Raw genomic sequence first — 12,488 nt, 5'->3', positions numbered from 1 at the left:
AATTTATATGGAGCAGCCAAAAGGCTTTGTGGCAACTGGCCAAGAACATCTAGTCTGCCGACTCAGGAAGAGTCTATACGGCCTCAAACAGGCACCACGACAATGGTACAAGAAGTTCGACGACTTCATCCAATCGATCGGCTTCTCCAAAAGCGATGAGGACCATTGTCTCTTCACCAACACAGCTCAAGATGGATCACCCATCTTCCTCATCATTTACGTGGACGACATGCTAATTTCTGGACGCCACGCGGGCGAACTTGCCGATCTCGTTCGGCAACTGCGGTTGAAGTTTGCCATGAAGGACCTCGGTCCGGCACGACACATCCTTGGCATGAAAATTAGTCGGCATCGCGATAAACGACATCTTTTTTTGTCTCAGACCGACTATATCGGACGTGTCTTGGAACGCTTCAACATGCAATCCGCCAAATCTACTTCAACCCCGCTCCCAATGAATCTTCGGCTCTCTCAGCGAGACTGCCCGACATCCGGCCCGGAGGGGGAAGATATGAAGTCGGTACCGTATGCACCGGCAGTCGGCTCCCTTATGTACCTGATGGTCGCGACACGGCCTGATATTTCTCACGCCGTAGGAGTCGTTAGCAGATTTATGCACAAACCTGGCCGATCGCATTGGAACGCAGTCAAGCATGTGTTCAGATATCTGGTTGGCACAAAAGACCACGGCATTCTTTTCGGTCCGAACCGAACCTCAGGCGTAGTCGGTTACACCGACTCGGACTTCGCCGACTGTATAGACAGTCGGAAATCAACAACCGGATACTGCTTCAAATTCGGCAATGGAGCAATCTCGTGGAAGTCGAAACTTCAGGAGTGCACAGCGACCTCAACGACCGAAGCAGAATATGTAGCTGCGTCCGACGCAGCAAAAGAAGCTTTGTGGCTCGGTCGGCTGGCGCACACGTTTCGACAAGTCGACCATGACTCGGCTCCAGTTGTCTACAGCGACAGTCAAGGTGCTGTTGCCTTGTCAAAAAATCCGGTTCACCACAACGCCTCCAAACATATCGACGTTCGATATCACTTCGTTCGGGACTGCGTCATTTCAGGGAAAATCGGTCTAGAGAAAATATCCACAACCGACAATGTCGCAGATGGAATGACCAAGTGTCTTTCGGCAGACCGTTTTCGGTCTCTTCGGCATCAGATGGGCGTAACGACAAACCAGTCCGGTTAGAGCCGGACACAGAGCAGGATGGTTCCCGACAACCGACATCAGTTCCTTAATGATCGGCTTCAACTGTTCCGACCCGACCAGTTCGGTCTTCTGCCTTCGGACCCTGCCGACCCGAACAAAGCTGATATGTCCGAGAACCTAAGTCTATACCTGTAATCTTAGATAACCCATGTATACGCCCATTACGGGGGAGTGTCGAATACATGTGTATAATGGACGTATTCACACTATCTCGTCTTTGGCCATTTATGTAATTAGCATAAAGGGTAGTTGCCCTAAGTCGGTCACTATATATAGTGACCTTGTAACCTCTTTGTAAGGTTGGATGTTGTATTATTGCTTTATGAAATAAGAAGTTTTTTTGTGCCTCTCTCTCTCTCTCTCTCTCTCTCTCTCTCTGTGCAACGACCTAGAGACTGTCATACGCAGGTACAGGAAAGGAAAGAATGCTACTTGATCTTCCGCAAAGACGACCTCGCTTCCAACAGTCAGGTCAGGTGATCGTTAAGTAAATAAGGCTCCTGACAATTTGTTGGAACTGTTTCTCGTTGCAGGCCAGTCTGGAGTCGGGAAGAACCTTCAGGTTTCGGTCCAGGGGTGTGGACACTAGTTGGCAATCGGTCATGCCGAACTTGTACAACATATTCAACACATAATGTTGCTAAGACAACAATATGCCATCGGGAGTGTGGATCACTTCAATCCCGAGGAAGTAATGAAGGTCCCCCAAGTCCTTCATTTCAAATGCATCCGACAATTGGGACTTCACTTGGCCGATTTCAGCGAGTCTGGGTCTGGTGATAGTAAAGAATATATTATGCAAACATGATTCAAATTTAGAGTATCATATATACATACATTCATTCATACATGCATCCATAATATATTTCAATGAGATAGTAAAGAATATATTATGCAAACATGATTCAAATTTAGAGTATCATATATACATACATACATTCATACATGCATGCATATATACTTGCGTTCAAACATTACATCCATCAATATGCATATACATACATGCATATTGACTAACCATAAATATATGTACAAATATATGTTACCATATGTAAATACGTACATACATACACATACATAAGTACATTACATATTACAGATATACATACATGCACACATATCCATATATACTGATGCATACATGATATATACATATTAGTACCACTAACAAATAATAAAGAAGCTTGGCAAGGGAATCACGACCATGGACGGTGCATGGCGCTTGGCCGAGGGCACCTGATTTGAGTAGGGTGTCTAAAAATAGAGCAGTGTATCTGAAAATTATTAGCAAGGTGTCTAAAAATAGAGCACGGTGTTTGAATAATGACGGGTCGGGTGGCTGGTGACAACTTTTTCACTGGCACACTTTTTTTATCCACATCGGATGGTGTAGATCGCATGTGCCCTCAACCCAACGCTCTGCACTATCCATGGTCGCGATTCCCTCGCCAGTGCTCTTTATTATTTGGTAATAGTTAGACACAAGCACATATTAGAATAAACGATATATATTGACATACATGATACATGATACATGATACATGATACATATTAGAATAAACAATATATATTGACATACATGATACATGATACATGATACATGATACATGATACATGATACATGATACATGATACATGATACATAATCGCTTCTATAACTACACCTGATGAAAACATTTGCCCATTGATATTTTCGATTGATTGGTTTCAATATTCAGACCACCAAGATTTTATGTTTTTAGGAAAAGCCAATGTCAATGAAACAAGTTGTTGCTCCAAAATGTAGTAAAACCCGTGAATTTATCGTGGTAGATCCTCGCGCACATTGCAGAGGAAGGTTTGTCGGGAGGATGCTCATGTTTGCACTTACAACACTCATCTCCCACAACTAAATACAAGGGCAATGCCATGAAAAACTATCTTCCCTAGTTAAGAACCCACGTGGTTCCGCTCAAGACTTACACACCCTTCCCCTAGAATCATGTGACAACATTAATAGGATATGAATAATTAGCATTATATAATGTGAATATTTTATAGATTAGTTTGCTAAATTAGAGGGAAAAGGGCAAGTTGAAGAATAAAGTTGGGCTCTTTTATAGGAATGTGGAGGACATGTATTTCAAATGTTTATAATTTTAGTGGTCATGAATATTCTAGTGGAAAGAAAGTCAAAGCCAGGGTGTGACTCCCTCATTTTTGGAATATTCAAATGTAATAAACATAAGGTGGTGTGATTGAACCCTCCTTCTTGGTATATTCCTAGTTTGACGTGATGGCGAGGTCTCAAAAATAAGTGCTTGATGGATAACTCCACGATTGTCGTCATGAGGATACAATGAAGAAGATGATGTAATAATCTTTGTCCATAATTTTGTTGTTTGATGCAGATATTGCATGTGTAAGAGTAGTGGGAAAATATAACAAGGAGTGTACTCGAGTAGATAGACTCGTGATATTCATTTTACTAGGTTAATGCAAACCTTTCTCACCTACCAATCGATATCCTACCTATAGAAGCAATGTTGTTTTGGAATATATATATCCTAGTTATAGTGTCATCATCATGGAAATTGTAACTATTGTGGCATGCCATCTTGCTAGTAACGATAAAAAGTTGGTGAAACATGAATGCACGCATACATGATTCTAGTATTCAAATGTAAGAAACACAAAGCATTTTGATTGGACCCTACTTCTTGGAATATTCTTCGTTTGACTTTCTTAATGGGAAGCCTCAAAATCTCATCACACTTCCTTATTAGAATATTCATAGTCTAACTTGCTTGCAAGGGTCTTAAAATCTCAAAACAAAGTGACGAATGTGCAATGTTCATGATCATTTTGTGAGGAATATGATGACAATGATATCATGTCCATTATGTTGTTTATTGCACGAGTAAAAGTAGTGGCAACTCTTAGGAATCTTAAGGGAATTTGTAGCAAGGAATGCGCTCCGAAGAGGTAGATGATTAGGGAGATTTGGTGTTGTGATGTTGCAAGCTTTTTCAAACACTAAGACAAAGAGATAACTAGGTTAATGCAAACCTTTGTCACCTCAAAATATCCTAGTACTATATAAAACCTAATTATATGTGGTCTCTAACCGTATGCATGGAAATTATAGCTCATGCATATGCATTATATCAATCTGTGTCGTCTTGCTAGTAACAATAAAAAGCTGGCGAACCATGCATGTATCATATTCGTGCAAACATACTTCTATATTACAAGATCAAGGCAATCATTAGGGCAAGTAATTGTATCTCATTTTCCATGGTGTGCTTGTTGATTATAAGAGCCTACTATTTTACTATCAACGACACAATTAGATGTAGGCTCAATATGTGTCATCTGTTAGGTAAAGCCAAGGGTGAGATGATGGACGACGACAAAGCCAATGGTTCCACCCTATAATTGTGTGGTCGTAACTCGGTATACACATGATGGAGGATTAAGAGGAATGGTAGTACAAGATACTGAGTTGTGAATAGTGACGTGAGACAATGGTACTACAAATAAAGAAGGATACATCCCAAGTAAGCCTTCCCCGATATAGGCCTCCCCTTGATATACAAATCTATTAACAAAATGTCAACTCTAGATGGATGGATCTATTTAAGCGTGAGGATCTCCTTGTAGATAATCATAAGAAGAAGATAGTAGAGGAAGTGCCTTTGTAGACTTGGATCTTCTTGTTAAATCAATCAAGCCAACCACGGTATAGGCCTATTTTGAGCATCATGGGGTGGGACAAGAAGGCGATAGTGGCTGAGGCGCGCACTAACATGAAGTATAAGTCGGTGTGGATGGAAATGAGCGGGGCATTGGGTGATTTGGGTACCTTCATCCCCATCGTGGTGGCCCTGGCACTCGCCAACGACCTCGACCTTGGCACCACCCTCATCTTCACGGGCGCCTACAACATCATCACCGGCATTGGCTTCGGGGTGCCGATGCCCGTCCAGCCCATGAAGACGATCGCGGCCGTGGCCATCTCGGAGCGCCTCACGCTGGCCGAGATCATGGCCGCGGGGATCACGACGTCCGCGATCCTCACGGGGCTCGGCATCACGGGGCTCATGCACGTGGTCCAGAAGCTCGTGCCGCTGCCCGTGGTGAGGGGCATCCAGCTCTCGCAGGGGCTGTCGTTCGCGGTCACGGGGGTGAAGTACGTGCTCAAGATCCAGAACTTCACGACGGGGAAGACAAAGGGGAATAGGGAGTGGATGGGGTTGGATGGGATGTTGGTTGCGCTCCTCACCTTCTGCTTCATCGTGGTGGTCGGGGGGTCGGGCCCTCCCCCGCCGGGCGAGGATGAGGTCGGACAAGTACAAGGACAAGGACAAGGACAACAACGGGAGTCGAAATGGAGGCGATGGTTCCAACGTGTGCCGACCGCCTTCATCGTCTTCATCATCGGCCTTGTGCTCGCCTTCATCCGGAAACCTAGCGTCTTCAAGTCCTTCAAATTCGGGCCGGCCACGCCGCACGTGTATTCTCATATTAGTGCCCACGAGTGGCGGAAGGGGTTCGTGAGGGCGGCCATCCCCCAGATCCCGCTCTCCGTGCTCAACTCCGTGGTGGCCGTGTGCAAGCTCGCGGGCGATCTTTACCCGGAGAAGAGCGGCTTGGTGAGCCCCACCAAGGTGTCGGTGTCGGTGGGGCTCATGAATCTGGTGGGCTGCTGGTTCGGCGGCATGCCCGCCTGCCATGGCGCCGGTGGCCTGGCCGGCCAATGGAGGTTCGGCGCCCGGAGCGGGGCGGCCGTCGTCTTCCTGGGCGGCTTCAAGCTCTTCCTGGGCCTCCTCCTGGGTAGCTCCATGGTACGCCTCTTGGAGGCATACCCTGTGGGGATCCTTGGGGTCCTGCTCTTCTACGCCGGCCTGGAGCTGGCCATGGCTTGCCGCGACCAGACCAACAGAGCCGATTCCTTCGTCGTCATCTCCTCCGCCGCCATGTCCATCGCTACCTCCAGCGCTGCCATCGGCTTCCTCTTCTCGCTGGGGATTCACATCCTCTTCTGCCTCCCTGACATCACGCCCAAGTCTGTCTCAGACAAGATACGCTCCATCTTCCGCCGCGGACCCCCTCCTGCACCTGCTCCCACCATAGCCACCGTCTAGCGTCTAGTATATATACATATATATACTATACTTCCGTATACTATACCATACGGTACTAGAGTATTTATACCCTCACACTATCCTCACTCACTCCTAGCATTTATACCCTCCCTTACACATACACTTCTTCTCAAAGGGGGAGGGCCACTCCATAATAAAATATATTTGCCCAAGGTATATACACGGACCGTATACCGTCTCGGCTTGCTATCGTATTGTTGTATCTCGTGGGTTAGTTACCACATACCTTGTTGGTTCGTATCCTCCTGTATACATCTCGTATACATCTGGGATACCTTTTGTCATGTATAAAGCATCCTAATGTACACACCTCGTATACAATTGGGATACCTTTCTTTGTTATATATTATAAAGCATTTTGGTGCCGGCTTCCATGCCTGTGTCTTCAACTTGTAATGGATGTGTGGCATGAGCCTTTAAATATGTTTGATGCATGTGTGGATAGCCTTTGGATATATTTGATATGTGTATGTATGTGTGTTTCAATCGAGACAACTCATAGCTAAATACACGTTGCCTCTAGTTGATTGAAGACTATTGCATCTTCGCATTATTATTAGGATGTTGGCCCTATTACTAGTGCAGAAACTGGTAGCAATTTCTCTAGCATTTATATGTACCGACCCCCCCCCCCCCCCCCCCCCCCCTTGATTTCCAAAATACCCTCCTCCATGTAGAGGCTCTCAAACATGTATGTACATACTACATACTCGGTTCCGATATTTCTTTCTTTTCGCCTCTCTTCGTGTCATCATCGACCTGCAACATCCACTCCTCCAGGTATCCATCTCTTTCCCTCTGTCATTCTGTTTCATCACTTTATTAACGTAAACCGTAGATGTCGAATACGAATATATAATGGCCGAATTCACATTGTCCCTTTGGACAACCCAAGTTTGGGCCATTTCTGTAAATAGCATAAAGGGCAGTTGCCCTAGGATAGTCACTATATAAAGTGACTTTGTAACCTTTAGTGAAGGTTGGTTGTCATTTGTAACTGTTGCTATTAGAATATATCGTTTCCTTTGTGCCTCTCTCTCTCTCTCTCTCTCTCTCCCCCTCTGTGTCTATCTTGCTCATGCATACACAGGTTCTTCTTCATCACGAATGTTGCTTGCACTTCCGCATTGATGGCCTTGTCCCCAACATTTGGTATCAGAGCGTTGGAGGTTCTTCAACCCGCTGCCGACCGTCATCGTACAACACAACATTCTGTTTTCGTTTTCTTTGAAGAACAAAGAAGGGAGAAGAAAAACAAAAAACTCGCATCTCACTGTGTTAAATCACAAATTGGAGTAAGCTAGTCGGTTGTACTCTATTCCTGTGATTGTAACCGCTTGAGGGGAGCTCCTTGAGCAACAACCGACCCAATCGTGCTTCATTCGGTTAAACAACATCCGAATAGGTCACCCAACGCTATTCATCCGCTTGCTGTAACCACCCGCTGCAGATTGGTCTCTTGGCAACAACCACTTCGTGCTTCAATCGGTTGATCGACATTCGGGAGGATCAGTTGGATCCGTCCCTCTCATCGCTGCAGTCATCCGAACCAGAATTGGCCCAAACAATCGGTTTCGTGTAATCGGTATTCGGCATACAATCGGAAGCTAACCGGGCTCACTCCGACTCGGCAACATTTGGGAAGACTAGCCAGTTCTGTCCCTCAAGTTACCGGAGTCACTTCGAGCAAGTTCAACAACAAGTATCCGAAACCAAACCGACTCGGGTTCAAAACCGACTAGAACGATATCCGGTGAGCCGACCGGCTGCACCCCACTAAGGTTCGTGGTCAACTCCGAACCGAGTCTTACCAACCGAAACTGAAGCAGATGGCATCAACATCCGGCTCATTGGAGATGAGTCTAAGGAGGTTCGATGGTTTGAACTTCAACTTCTAGAAGGAACAAATGCAGGACTATCTCATAGTTAAGGGTCAAATAGACCCGATTGAGAATGAAAATCCTCCAGAAGCATACAAGGGAAACAAGTGGCTAAAGCTGGACAAAATCGTCCGTGCCACGATTCAGATGCACTTGTCGGGGTCAGTGTACTTCACAGTGCAATCATGCACGACATCGTTTGAACTTTGGAAAACATTGTCGGAAACTTATGAAAAGAAGGTTGCTGCAACGAAGATGTATCTGATCCAACGCCGGAGCAAGTCCCGGGACAACCAAATCTGCAACTACTGCAAGAAACCGAGACACATCAAAGCCGACTGCTAGGCACTCAAAGCAAAAACTTGACAAAGCTCAGAGAGCGGATCAGAAGAGTAGCCGACATGAGGAGGTCAACTACGTCGGCTCTTCAGCCGAAATTTTGATGACCGAACCGAACATACTGTCCATAGAGAACCCAATCGAATCAGAAGTTCTGCATACGACTAAGGAATCGAGCACATGGCTCCTGGACTCGGGCGCATCGTATCATGTGACACCTCACCGATCTCAGTTTCGGCAATACTCGGACCGGCACTCTGACTCAGTTCGAGTCGGAAACGCGCAACACTGTGCCATAATCGGAATCGGCACCGTAGAGTTCAACCTTCCGGGTTGCTCTACACTCGTACTACACAACGTCCGACACGTTCCTGAGCTGTCAAGCCCCTTGATCTCTGTCAGACAACTTGACGAAGCCGGCATCCGTGCTTGGTTCTCATCAGGAGGGTGAACACTCCATAAAGGGAACCTCCTACTTGCTCGAGGACCCAAGGTACACTCTTTGTATCCTTTATATGTCACGCTCAAAGAGGGTGACTTATTTCTGGTTGATATCCCCGTGTCATCGTTATGGCATGGACGACTTGGACACCTTAGCAAGGCCGGCATAACGCACCTATCCAGAGCCGGTTACATCCCCAAGCTCTCCTTCTCAGATCACCAATTCTGAAGCATTGCCAATACGGCAAACAGGTAGCCACATCACACCCGACATCAACACCAAGAGAATCGAGCCTCCTTGATTTAGTCCACTCGGACGTTTGTGGCCCGATGCCACATCAGTCTCTCGGTGGTGCTTCGTACTTTGTCAATTTCATTGACGACTCGACTCGGAAGGTGTGGGCTTATCCCATCCGAACCAAAGATCGGGTGTTCTCGATCTTCTCCGAATGGCTTGCAATGATCGAAAATCAGACCGGTCGGAAACTGAAATGTCTCTGAACTGACAATGGAGGAGAATTCAAGTCTGAAGAATTCGTCAAATTCTACCGGGAATGCGGCATTCGATGTGAATATACGGCACCCTATAGTCTGGAGCAAAATGGAATTGTTGAACGCATGAATTAGACGATTCAAGAACGCGTAGTATCCATGCTCCAACACTCTGGACTGTTGGATGGCTTCTAGGCGGAGGCTCTACTTACGACAGTACACATAATAAATATGTCGCCAAGTAGACCTCTAGGACTTCAAATACCTCAGGAAATATGGACCGGTAGTAAGCCGAATTATGACAAACTGAGGATCTTCGGTTGCGAGGCGTATGCTCTCATACCGAAAGACGACCGCTGGAAACTCGAACCAAGGTCAAGGAAATGTGTTTTTCTTGGATATGGACCCGACAACGAGATCGGATACCGACTCTGGGACCCCGTGCACAGACAAATCATCCGAAGTTCGGACGTCGTGTTCAACGAGTCAACTATGCATAAAACGGCCAAAAGGCCTATTGAAGTCCGAAGGGTAATATTTTCTGAAGTGCCAACCCTTCATGACGGCCCAACCCACAACACGAGATCGGTTTCACGAGTAACCGACAACTCTCGCACCGAATCCACCAATTCGGCACAACCGAATGGCTCGGCTCCCGACCATCTACCCGGTGCGACTAGTCCAGTCATACCTCGCAAATCTGAGAGACTGTCGCAACCTCCGGAGAGGTATTCTCCCGGAATTTTCTTTACCAAAGTCGGCGAACCGACGTCTTACGAAGAAGCATCGGCATCTGCCGATTTAGCCACATGGCATCTGGCGATGGAGTCAGAAATGCACTCCATTCGGGCAAACAAGACTTGGGACTTGGTCGAATTACCGAAGAATCGACGTGCTCTTCCATGTAAGTGGGTCTATTGACTAAAAGAGACTTCCGACTCGACCACCCCAAAGTACAAGGCCAGATTAGTTGCGAAGGGATTTAGACAAGAATATGGCGTCGACTTCGACGAAATCTTTTCACTAGTGGTGAAAATGATGACCCTCCGTTTCACGCTCGGCGTCGTGGCTGCCGACGACTTAGAGCTGATTTAGCTAGATGTAAAAATGGAATTCCTCCATGGTGACCTACAGGAGGAAATCTATATGGAGCAGCCGAAAGGCTTTGTGGTATCCGGCCAGGAACATCTAGTCTGCCGACTCATGAAGAGTTTATACGGCCTGAAACAGGCACCCCGACATGTGGTACAAGAAGTTCGACGACTTCATCCAATCGGTCGGCTTCTCCAAGAGCGATGAGGACCACTGTCTCTTCACCAAAACAACTCAAGTCGGGTCTCCCGTCTTCCTCATCATCTACGTGGACAACATGCTACTCTCCGGTCGGCATGCCAGAGAGCTCACCGAACTCGTTTGGCAAATGCGGTTGAAGTTTGCCATGAAGGACCTCGGTCCGACAAGACACATACTTGGTATGAAGATTAGTCGGTATCGCGATACACAACAAATTTTCTTGTCTCAAACCGACTAGAACGCTTCAACATGCAATTGGCCAAGTCTGCTTCAAACCCGCTCCCCATTAACCTTCGGCTGTCTCAGCGAGACTGTTCGACAGCTGGTCCAGAGGGGGAAGATATGAAGTCGGTACTGTATGCACCGGCAATCGGCTCCCTCATGTATGCGATGGTCGCGATACGACCTGATATTTCTCACGCCGTAGGAGTCGTCAACAGATTCATGCACAACCACGGTCGATCGCACTGGAACACAGTCAAGCATGTGTTCAGATATCTATCTGGCACAAAAGACCGCGACATTCTTTTCGGCCCGAACTCAACCTCAGGCGTAGTTGGTTACACTGACTCAGACTTCGCCGGCTGTGTGAATAGTCGGAAATCAACAACCAGATACTGTTTCAAATTCGGCAATGGCACAATCTCGTGGAAGTCAAAACTTCAGGAGTGCACATCCACCTCAACGACCGAAGCGGAATATGTAGCTACGTCCGACGTGGCAAAAGAAGCTTTATGGCTTGGTCGGCTGGCGGACACGTTTCGACAGGTTGACTCCGACTCGACTCTAGTTGTCTACAACGACAGTCAGGGTGTTGTTGCTTTGTCAAAAAATCTGGTTCACCACAACGCCTCTAAGCATATCGACGTTCGATATCACTTCGTTTGGGACTACGTCATTTCAAGGAAAATCGGTCTCGAGAAGATATCCACAACTGATAATGTCGCATATGGAATGACCAAGTGCCTTTTGGCGGATCGTTTTCAGTCCCTTCGGCACCAGATGGGCGTAACGAAAAATCGGTCCGATTAAAGTCGGACACGCAACACAGGATGGTTTCGGACCACCGACATTGGTTCTCTGAGGATCAGCTTCAGCTCTTTCGACCCGACCGGTTCAGTCCTCTGTCTTCAGATCTTGCCGACTCTGACAAAACCGATCTGTTCGATAAACCTTGTATAGATACCTGTAATTCTTTAGATAACCCGTGTATATGCCCATTATGGGGGAGTGTCGAATATGAGTGTATAATGGCCGTATTCACATTGTCCCTTTGGACAACCCAAGTTTGGGTCATTTTTGTAAATAGCATAAAGGGCAGTTGCCCTAGGATAGTCACTATATAAAGTGACTTTGTAACCTTTAGTGAAGGTTGGTTGTCATTTGTAACTATTGCTATTAGAATATATCGTTTCCTTTGTGCCTCTCTCTCTCTCTCTCCCTCTGTGTCTATCTTGCTCATGCATACACAGGTTCTTCTTCATCACGAATGTTGCTTGCACTTCCACATTGACGGCCTTGTCCCCAACAGTATATACGTGTAAGAGAGAGAGAGAGAGAGAGAGAGAGAGAGAGAGAGATTATATTATCGGCTTCGGAGGTCAAATACAACCTATGTATACATGTAAGAGAGAGGTATATGGAGCCTACACCATTGCCAAAGCAATTGCAGGG

At 46.4% G+C, this 12,488-nt stretch overlaps 1 pseudogene; it reads left to right on the top strand.

Annotated features, from left to right (window-relative positions):
* The first annotated feature begins 4,867 nt into the window (after positions 1 to 4,867).
* On the top strand, positions 4,868 to 6,491 carry LOC147853608 (molybdate transporter 1 pseudogene; annotated as a pseudogene).
* The last annotated feature ends 5,997 nt before the right edge of the window (positions 6,492 to 12,488 follow it).

The sequence above is a fragment of the Azolla caroliniana genome, unplaced genomic scaffold (assembly GCF_043228905.1).
Source record: "Azolla caroliniana isolate FFs.n. ecotype wild unplaced genomic scaffold, voAzoCaro1.0.p SCAF_16, whole genome shotgun sequence".
NCBI lineage: Eukaryota > Viridiplantae > Streptophyta > Polypodiopsida > Salviniales > Salviniaceae > Azolla > Azolla caroliniana.
Note: the sequence above shows the minus strand (reverse complement) of the source record. Positions and strands in the feature narration are given on the sequence as shown.